The following is a 10,089-nucleotide window of genomic DNA, read 5'->3' on the forward strand; positions in this document are numbered from 1 at the left end:
AATTTCTGTTAAGTATAATACACATGATAAATTGTATAGAGAATTGTATACAAGACTTAAAGCATTATGATAAAATGAACACTTGTGTACTTGTTACCCAGGCAAGCAGTAAATCTTAGTCAATAATTTAAAAGTTCTCCATGTGCTCTACTGGAATCATATTATTCTTCCTCCTCAAGAAGCAACCACTATCTGATTTATTTGGTAATTATTCTTTGCTTTGTTGTATAGTTTTACAACGTATATAATTCCTTAAATACTATATTGTTTACTTTTGACAACTGAGTACTAAGTCATTCCATCAATCTCTTAAAAGAGAAGTTGAACAAATCTTTCTGCATCAAGTTAAACATTAGCAAATCCGTGAGAATGCAAGAGCCTAGTTTTCAAACCAGGGATCGGTCTGAAGAGTGAGTTTTCCCTGGATAGGACTCCCATATTAAACTTCACTCACCCATGACTTAGGGACCATTGCGGAAGAGGGCGTGGAAAGACTGTAAGAGCCAGGGTTGGTGCATGAACATAGGGAAACAGAGTCTTCCAGGCCTCTGGGAACTTGCTCATATGAACTTACAGCAGTGGTGTCAGCGTGCCCAAGACCCATGCAAGCTCAATCAGACAAAAACCTAGTAAAGAACTGGGTAAATGGGCAGCAGGCCCCAACCTTAGCGAGGAACTATTGCCAGCTGATTACTGCTGTGTGAGGGAGAGTTGAACTTCTTTAAGGGAATGACTCCAGATAGGCTGACTAGACTCCAGTGGATGAACTTGCATCGAGGGACATCAGGGTACAAAAGCTTGACTCCATAGAATGTGTGAAATCCAGTGTGGAGGGGTATGGGAGTGCAGATGGGGAAGGGGGTATAAATGTGATAAAGATGTATGAAATGCAGAAAATTCAATTAAAAATACATTTAGAAAAGAGTGAGTTTTTGGAAATATAGGATTTACTGCCTTGGGGCATCTGGCAGGTCTGAAGTTTGAGCCAGATAATGGACATCTCTAGAAATACAAATAGTGAGTGGCTCTCTCCCTGTGTGTGTCATGTAGGTTTGTGTGCACGTGTGTGAGTGTGGGCATGGAGGCTCATGGTCAACTTTGGGTGTCTTTCTCAGTTACACTCCACTGTTTTTTTTATAAGGGCTTTCACTGAATGTGGAACTCACCGATTTGGCTAGACTAGCTGGCCAGTGAGCTGCAGGGGTCAGCCGTACTTTGTCTTCGTGCTGTGCTTTTGAAAGATTCCTACACATTTATATTTCAGTCTTTGTTATGATTTTTTCAATTCTGTTTTCATGTTTTAAAATTTCTCATGCTCATTCTCACATTTAGATGATACTTTAAAAAATAGCATTTGATTCTATTTTGGGAACAAAGTATTGTCTTCTCTTTTCTTGCTAAGAACATTGGTGGTTTTTGGAGGTTTCTTCTCCCTTCAGTTTCTGTTTCTTAAGTAGGTCTCCTCCTCTCCTCCTCCTTCTCCTTCTCCTCTTCCTCCTCTTCCTTTTCCTCTTCTTTTTTTAAAATAAATATTTTATTTATTTAATTAATTTATTTTTTATTTTATGTGAGCATATTGTCTGCATGTATGTAAGTGCACCTGTGTCATGTAGTACCCAGGGAGGCCAGAAGAGGGCGTCAGATCCCCTGGAACTGGAGTTAAAGATGGTTGTTAGCTGCCATGTGGGTGCTGCTGGGATTTAAACCTAGGTCCTCTTTGGGAGCAGCCAGTGCTCTTAACTGCCAAGTCATATCTCTAGCCCCTCCTCTTCTTCTGGAAAAGAGGTTCTTACTCTGTAGCCTAGGCTGGTCTTGAACTTATGATCCTCCTGCCTCAGCCTCCTGAGTGCTTGGATTCCTGGTGTGTAGCACTACATCCAACAATGCTTCTCTTTTCCTTTTATCTGTTTGGTTTCCAGTCTTTATGCTAGGGACTTTTCTCAGTTGGTTAGAAATCCTGGGTTGTCTGCTACTGATTAAGACTGACAGCCCAAAAGGTAGCTTGCAGTTCTGAGTGTGTATAAAGCTTATTCATTTGGGGGGACCTCACAATGGGTGCCCCGAGCTGCTGTCCCTTATCCTCTTGTCTGTAGCTTTAGTTTTTTCCTCTTTAACTAGCTAGAGCACTAGGATAGAGTTCAGATTTCCTGCTTGGAGGACTGAGGTCCAGCTGACAATATTGTGGAGTCAAGTGAGGAAAGAGGCTGAGAGTCATAGCATTCTGCTTTCGTTGAACACCAAGTCACTTCATACTTCTGATTTCAGTATGGTATCTGTGACCTCAGCTGACGTGAAATTCAGAGAGGTTCATTTTACCTTTTCCAGTGAATATACCATCAGCTCTGTGCTGGTGAGGAAGAAGGGGGCTGGTCTTGCAATATGGAATGAGGAAGGGGATTTATTGTTGCCTCCTCACTTTATCTTCATCATCTACACCAAGTTCCAGAGGTTCCTAGTGCTATCAGTTCCCGTGACCTTTGAGGATTTTTAAGTGTTATTCAGTTTGGTTCTCAGCTTTCTTCACTTTCACCTTAGAATTTAATTTTTTTTTGGGGTTGTTGCCAATAATACCTCATCCGTTTTCCAGATTCCTTTCTTCCTTTCTTCCTTCCTTTCTTATCTTTTTAAAAATTTTTAAAATTTATTTTATTTTATGTACATGAGAGTCTTGCCTGCATGTATGTAAGTGTACCATGTGCCCGAAGAGGGTGTTGGATTCCCTGGAACTGGAGTTGTAGACAGTTGATAGCTACCATGTGGGTGCTGGAATGGAACCTGGGTCCTCTGCTAGAGCAGCCAGTGCTCCTAACTGCTGAGCCATCTCCTTAGCCCCAGAATTTCCATACAGATTTTAAAAATCATTTGTCACTACAAAGCCTACAGTTTTTGAGAAGGGGTTTCTCTCTGTAGCACAGGCTATCTTTGAACTTGGTGATCGTCCTGCCTCTGCTTCCCAAGTGATGGAATCACAATCATGTGCCACCATGTGGCTGCCTGTAGGAAGGAATCAAAAATAAATGATATAGTTTATAACAGCAGCTATTTACTTATTTATTTATTTGTTTGTTTTGAGACAGTCTTGCTATATAACCATGCTGCCTTAAAATTCACAATCCTCCAGCCTCTGGCTCCTAGGTGCTGAAATCACAGGGGTGTGCCACCTTACTTGGCTCTTATACAGGGTCTTCCTGTAGCCCCAGCTGGCCTGGAACTCATTATGTAGACCAGGCTGGCCTCAAACTCACAAAGCTCAACCTGCCTCTGCCTCCCAAATGCTGGGATTAAAGGCCTGTGCCACCACACCCAGCTTGTAAATTTATTATTATTTTTTAAAAGTCCTCCAGGGTCATGAAATGGTTGTTGTAACACTAAACATCGCATTCACACATGACATTGAAAGAAGAAGAATTTAGATGTTTTCATGTGTAGCACTCTTTATCAGGAAGTCAGGTCATTCCAAAAGTAAACTCCTCTTATTCTGATTGGTCAGATTTTTATGCCAGCCACATTTCCTCCACTAAATTAATCATGACAACCAGGAAGTAAAGCCATCAGAGGTTAAAAGGTGGGACTTCAGGGAGGACCTACTGCCCAAAGTGTATTCTGCTTCATGCATGCACAAATTTGGACTCTGTGAGCAAAGAATAAGGTGGAAATGGTCGTCAACTAGGCACTAACTATGCCTGCCATGCTGCTCACATAAGCATCCCACAGAACACTGTGGCCTGTTGCCTAGTTGACAAACAGTAGGCAAAATCAGGCAAAAAAAAATGTTCTGAACACCTCACAGTTATGTGGTGTCATTTAAAGACTGATTTTTCTTTTTGAAGTATGTGTTATGTGTGTCTCTGTAAATGTGTGAGTGCAAGTGCCTGCAGAGTCCGGAAGAGGAACTTGGATCCCCTGGAACTGGAGTTACAGGTGGTTGTGAACTGCCATGTGTTATGTGTGTCTCTGTATGTGGGTCTGTAAATGTGTGAGTGCAAGTGCCTGCAGAGTCCAGAAGAGGAACTTGGATCCCCTGGAACTGGAGTTACAGGTGGTTGTGAACTGACAGATGTGGATGCTGGGAACTGAACTCGGAGCCTCTGCAAAAGCAATATGTGATCTTAAATGATAAGCTGTGTCTCTAGCTCCATGAACTATCATTTAAAGTGCCGTGACCAATCTATCAGAACAAGGGCTGAGAATTTTATAAAAAATGAAATAACTGACCAGAATTATTGTTTCAGGAGTTGGGTTTAGGAATAAAGTTAAGATAATGGAATAAGAATTTGACTAAATTCACAGTTATAACAAGATATATCACATTATTAATATCAAAAAGGTCAAAGAAAACACAAAGGAGAAAATGTATTTGATGGTTTTAGGATTTCTACTCATGAAAAAACTAGTTCTCAGTAAAATAGAGGACTTTCCTACACAGTTGAAGATGGCTTGTTCTGCTTTTGATGAATTATTAGAAGACTCAGAAAAAGTTATGTTCACTTAAAATAAATGATTAATAATACAATTGACTGTAGCTTGTGAAAAAGAAGAAACAGCTATTTATAGTTCTGTTTGAAATGTTACTTTCTGAGCTCTGTAGGGAATGTGGCATTCAAGTTCTTAGTGCCACATAACAAAACTTTCAGCTTAAACAGAAACAAAATCTATTAAGGTCTGACTGTTATTACAGAAAAATTCTGAGATGGCCAGAAGTAGGTCTGATGACATGACAACCAGAAATAAGTGACTTCAAGACTATGGCAAAGACTCTACAGTATCAGCTGCTGAGGACCTTCCTAGAGCGTCCTTGATGGCCACCCACCATTAAAACCATGCGAAAACAGTGGCTCCCTAGACCAGTAGGTTTTGTGCAATGTCTGTTTCTTCTCGATCTTTGCAGATTGGATTAAATTTTTTTTCATATTTTACTGTTTTTATTTTATGTGTATTAATGTATTGCCTGCATGTATGTAAATGCACCTGTGTCATCAGAAGAGGGTATTGGATCTCCCAGAACTGGAGTTACAGATGGGTATTAGCCTCCATGTGGTTGCTGGGAACCGAACTCAGGTCCTCTGCAAGAACATCCAGTGCTCTTAACCACTGAGTCATCTTTCTGGCCCCCACAAATGGCTGATCAGTAGCGTCTACATCATATGTTGGCACCCTCTGCAACAAATTCTGAGAAAGCTACTCTCTGATGTCCACCTTTGAGCATAGAATTCAAATGTTGAGAATTCTTTAAACATAGAAATTACCTATGAAATCTGCTAGGCAATGAGAATAGGACATACATAAAATGGAAAGAAAAAAGATGGTTTAAAGTATGGAGACAGTTGCATCTTGGTTAGAGTCCAGGCCCTCTGTATCAGCTGCTCGGCCTTTGTAAACCTGCATCACAGAAGTTCAATTGAGACTAAATGAGGTAGAGCAGAAGTCATTTAGCCTGGTGCCTGGTGGATACTGATGAATTACAGACTCAAACTAGCATTCTTTTTAGTTTGCTTTGTTTTTTTTGAGACAGGATCTCACTATATAGTCCTGGCTGGCTTGGAACTTGCTGTGTAGACCAGGCTGGTGTGAAACTCACAGAGATCCACCTGCTTCTGCCTCCAGAATGCTAGGATTAAAGGTGACTAACAACTGTCTGTAACTCCAGTTCCACAGAATCCTATGCCCTCTTCTGAGCTCCATGGGCATTGCATGACACAGGTACACTTGGATATATGCAGGCAAAATACACATATACATAAAATAAAAAAGAATAAATTTAAAAAGATTATCAACTTATATAAGCTTTCCTATGAAACAAGAAGCTAGTGGATACATTTCAGAGTATACTGTCAAAGGAAAGAACTTGGAATGAGGCATCAAGTCCTCCCCATGACCAGATTCCACTGAAATTCTCTCTGTAGTTTCAGGACGTGGTAAAATTCTGGTATCATTATGCTACCTAAATTTCTGCTAGTGCTGTGCTGACAGTTACCTTGTATAATAGTGAGGCAGATTACTTCAACCTTGAGTCTGGGGGGTGGGGGATAGGAGTTCAAGTGTCTGCTATATGTGTGTAACGTATGTGTGTGTGTATGTGTGTGTGTGTGTGTGTGTGTGTGTGTGTTTGTATATGTGCCACAGTGCATGTGTGGAGGTCAGAGGACAACCTTGGGTGCTGGTCCTTGACATCCACCATCCACCTGGTTTAAAACAAGGTCTCTTTGTTGTTTGCTCTTGTGTGCACCAGGCTAGCTGCCAGCAAATTTGTGGGGAGTCTCTTGTTTCTGTCTCCCATCTCATCATCAGAGCACTGGGACTGCAGACACATGTTACTACATCTGGCTTTTATGTGGGTTTGGGGGATTCAGACTCATATATCCTCATGCTTGAAGTGGTAAATGCTTTACTCACTGTGCTGTCTCCCCAGGCTCATGGGTAACTTTGGAACCTCAAATTTGTCATCTGTAAAATAGGGATAAATGAATGTTTTTACAGGTTTTTGTGCATTAAGTGAAGTGTTTAGCATATGGGTGGGTAATAAAATGTCTGAGGTGATCACACATGGGGAAGCCATACTTTGAAGAAAAGGATGGGAGACAGGCAGAGAGCTTGACATTCATTGCACTGCATTAGCTGTTTATAGTGGATTTATTTTGCTAATTTATTTTTGGTCTGGTCACAACAGTATTTAAGTTTCTCCTGGACTCTCTTGAACCTGTGGTTTGGTTTCCAGTTATTGCAGAACAAACCACCACGAAAACCAATGGTGTGAAATAACAGCAACTTTATGATGCTCCCAGATTCTCTGGGTAAAGAGCCTGACACAGGACAGGGACCAATGACTCATTTCTATTCTACAGTGTCTGGGGTCTCAGCTCAGATTTGAATAGCTAAAAGTGACTCAAAAAGGTGGGGAGCTAGAGTCATCTGGGGATGTCTGTACTTGACATGTCAGGTAACTTCAGTGTCTGGGCTTAGCTGGGCTGTCACCTACAGCACCTGTTGTTAGGTATCTCTTTGGAACTTAGAATTCTTACAGCATGGTGGGTAGATTCCAAGAGGCAGCATCTAGACAGCCAACAATCAAAAATACCAGGGGGAAGCTGTGTGGCTTTTTCTGACCTACTCTCAGAAAGTATATAATAAGCACTTTTGGTATAGCATGTTGATATTTATAATCGTCACCAAGAAAAGCTCAGATCAAGAGGTGAATTAGAATCTACTTGGTGTGTCTGTGCAGGTATGCGTGCTTGTGTGTGTGTGTGTGCATGCAAACCAGAGGTTGATGTTGGGTTGATTTCCTCATTTGCTATATGGGCTTTTTTTTTTTTTTTTAGACAGGGTTCTCTTCAATGAACCTGCAACTCATTTTGGCTAGATGGATGGCCAGTGAACCTCTAGGATCTGTCTATCTCCATCCCCAGTGCTGGAGTTACAGATGTGCACCATGCTTGGCTTTTACATGGGTGCTGGGGATCTGAACTCAGGTCTCTATGTTTGCTTAGCAAGCATTTTAGCCACTGTGCCCCTCCCCAGCGCCTAGACTCCATTTCTTGATAGGAGTGACAAGTTCACGTTGAAAAGACCATAGAAGACAGGAAACATTTTTTGAGGCCTCTGAAGAATGCAGTCTGCCATCACCTGGTAATGTGACACTGACTGAGCACATTTTCAGCCTACTGTTAAAAGTACAATGGAGATGTTTCAGACATGGTTTCAAATAAGAAAAGCATGCTATAGCTCAGACTGTATGATTCTACTTTTATTTGTACATATGCAAAGCTTTATGTGTTTGTATGCCTTGGTGCCCGTGTGTGCAGTGTACATGAAATATCAAGGACACAAAATGAGGGATGCTAAAAATATAACAATCGCTTTCTAAAACTCAGTTTATGAGTTCTGTTCCCCCATTGCCACTTCCAGAGTCCATTTCCTGCCCATTCTTTCAGATGCAGACAGTGGTATCTAGTTGCTTCCGGATGAACATGATTACTTCCAAGCTTTCTCAGTCACTTTACACCCCATCACTTCTTCTCCAGAAGATATCAAACACAAAAATGCTAGAAAGGAAGGTAGATAAGCTGGGTGTAGTGGCACATGCCTGCATCCCAGCACTTGTGAAGCTGAGGCAAGAGGATTGCTGTGAATGTGAAGTCTGGATTACATAGTGAATTCCAAAATAGCCTGGGCTACAGTGTGAGACACTGTCTTAAAACCAACCAACTGGGAGCCTGGTGTGGTGGTGCACGCCTTTAATCCCAGCACTCGGGGGGCAGAGGCAGGAGGCTCTCTGTGGGTTCAAGGCCAGCCTGGTCTATATAGTGAGTTCCAGGACAGCTGGGGCTATAGGGAGACCCTGTCTCACAAAAAGATCAAAACATTTATCTGTATTTCTATGCTATAAACATATATGTGTGTGTATATATATATATGTATACATATATATTTACATTTCATGTGTGTATATATGTGCATATATATATTTACATTTCACTCCACTTATAGGATTAATTTTCTCATTCATGTAATCAGAAAAAATCAAGATTTTTTTGGTGTGTGTTACGTATATGTGTGTGTATGTGTGAGTGTGTGTGTGTGTGTGTGTGTGTGTGCTTGTGTGTTTGAGTGCAGACACAGGAGTGCCATGGTGCATATGTGGAGGTCACAGGAAAACCTTCATTTGTCAGTCTTTGTCGCCTACCTTGTCTAAGACAGGGCCTCCTAGCTAACCTATGATCTTTCAGAGCTTCCCCTCTTCCCATTGGGCACACTTGTGGTACTATGTCCAGCTTTTACATGGGTTCTGGGGATCTGAGCTCAAGTGTTAGGCTTACATGGCAAGCACTTTACCCACTGAACCATCTCCCCAGCCCAATAATTTTCAATATCAAATAATCTCAACATATAATTGAAAATTAAAAAAAAATTTTTTTGTAGTGTTGAGGATTGAACCTAGGACCTCACACATGCCAGGAAAGAGATCTACCACTAAACTACATCCCCAAACCCCTAGGATATATTTTTCAACTACTGTACTATAGACTACAGTAGCACCCAACTAAACATTAATATATATAGTGCCAGTGAGAAATTTAGGGTGTATATTTAAGAATAGAGTTATAACCCAATTGAACCTTTTTGATTAGATCCCTTTTTTTGTACTGAGGTTTGAACCCAGGGCCTCATGCATGCTAAGCAAGCACTTCATCCATGAACTATACCCCAGTTTCCTGTTTGTTTGAGATAGGATCTTTTTTTTATTTATTATTTTTATTTTATGTATATGAGTGTATTGCCTGCATGTATGTGAGTGCACCCATGTCGTGCAATGCCACGGAGGTCAGAAGAGGGCTTCAGATTTCCCTGGAGCTGGAGTTAAGGACGGTTCGTAGCTGCCATGCGGGTGCTGGGAATTGAACCCGGGTCCTCTGCAAGAGCAGTCAGTGCTCTTAACCACTGAGCTATCTCTCCAGCTCTGAGATAGGTCTTACACTGTAGCCCAGGCTGACCTGGAACTCAACAATGTAGCTTAGGCTGATAATCATCCTGCTTCAGCCTCTGTTGCTAAAATTCCTTCTGGGAGGTGCAAACTGAGGCCTAATTTCTCCAAACTGCGGTTTGGGAAACTGTCACGGGTCAGTGACCACAATTCAAGCCTGATGGGCTTGGGGGCCCTGAGGTATAGGCGCAGAAGAAATCAGGATGCAGGGGATGCAGAGGCGTGTGAACCAATGCATGCTTTATTCTAAGAATCAACCTTATTTATAGTACAATAAGAGGAAAAGAAAATGTTCTTCTCAAGCCAAATTACCTCATCACGATATTTACAGTACTTTTATGTTCCCCGAGCTCAGCCCTTTTTGGAATCGTACCTGTCCTTCCATGCCTATTAAACATTCTATTCTTTACATACAACTTTATTAGTTACACAGCCTTGTTACACAAGCTTACTGGCCTTGTTGTACAAGCTTACGTATGTACGTTTAATAGGGTTCAAGGAACTGTCAGTCTCGTAATAGATATCACTGCAGAAGAATATCCACGTTCTCAGGGAACTGAGGCTTCCCGGTCCAGATCTGAGTTTACTTCAGGTCAGAACTCACTCTG

Source organism: Nannospalax galili, unplaced genomic scaffold (assembly GCF_000622305.1).
Source record: "Nannospalax galili isolate Female #2095 unplaced genomic scaffold, S.galili_v1.0 scaffold734, whole genome shotgun sequence".
In the NCBI taxonomy this organism is placed as follows: Eukaryota; Metazoa; Chordata; class Mammalia; order Rodentia; family Spalacidae; genus Nannospalax; species Nannospalax galili.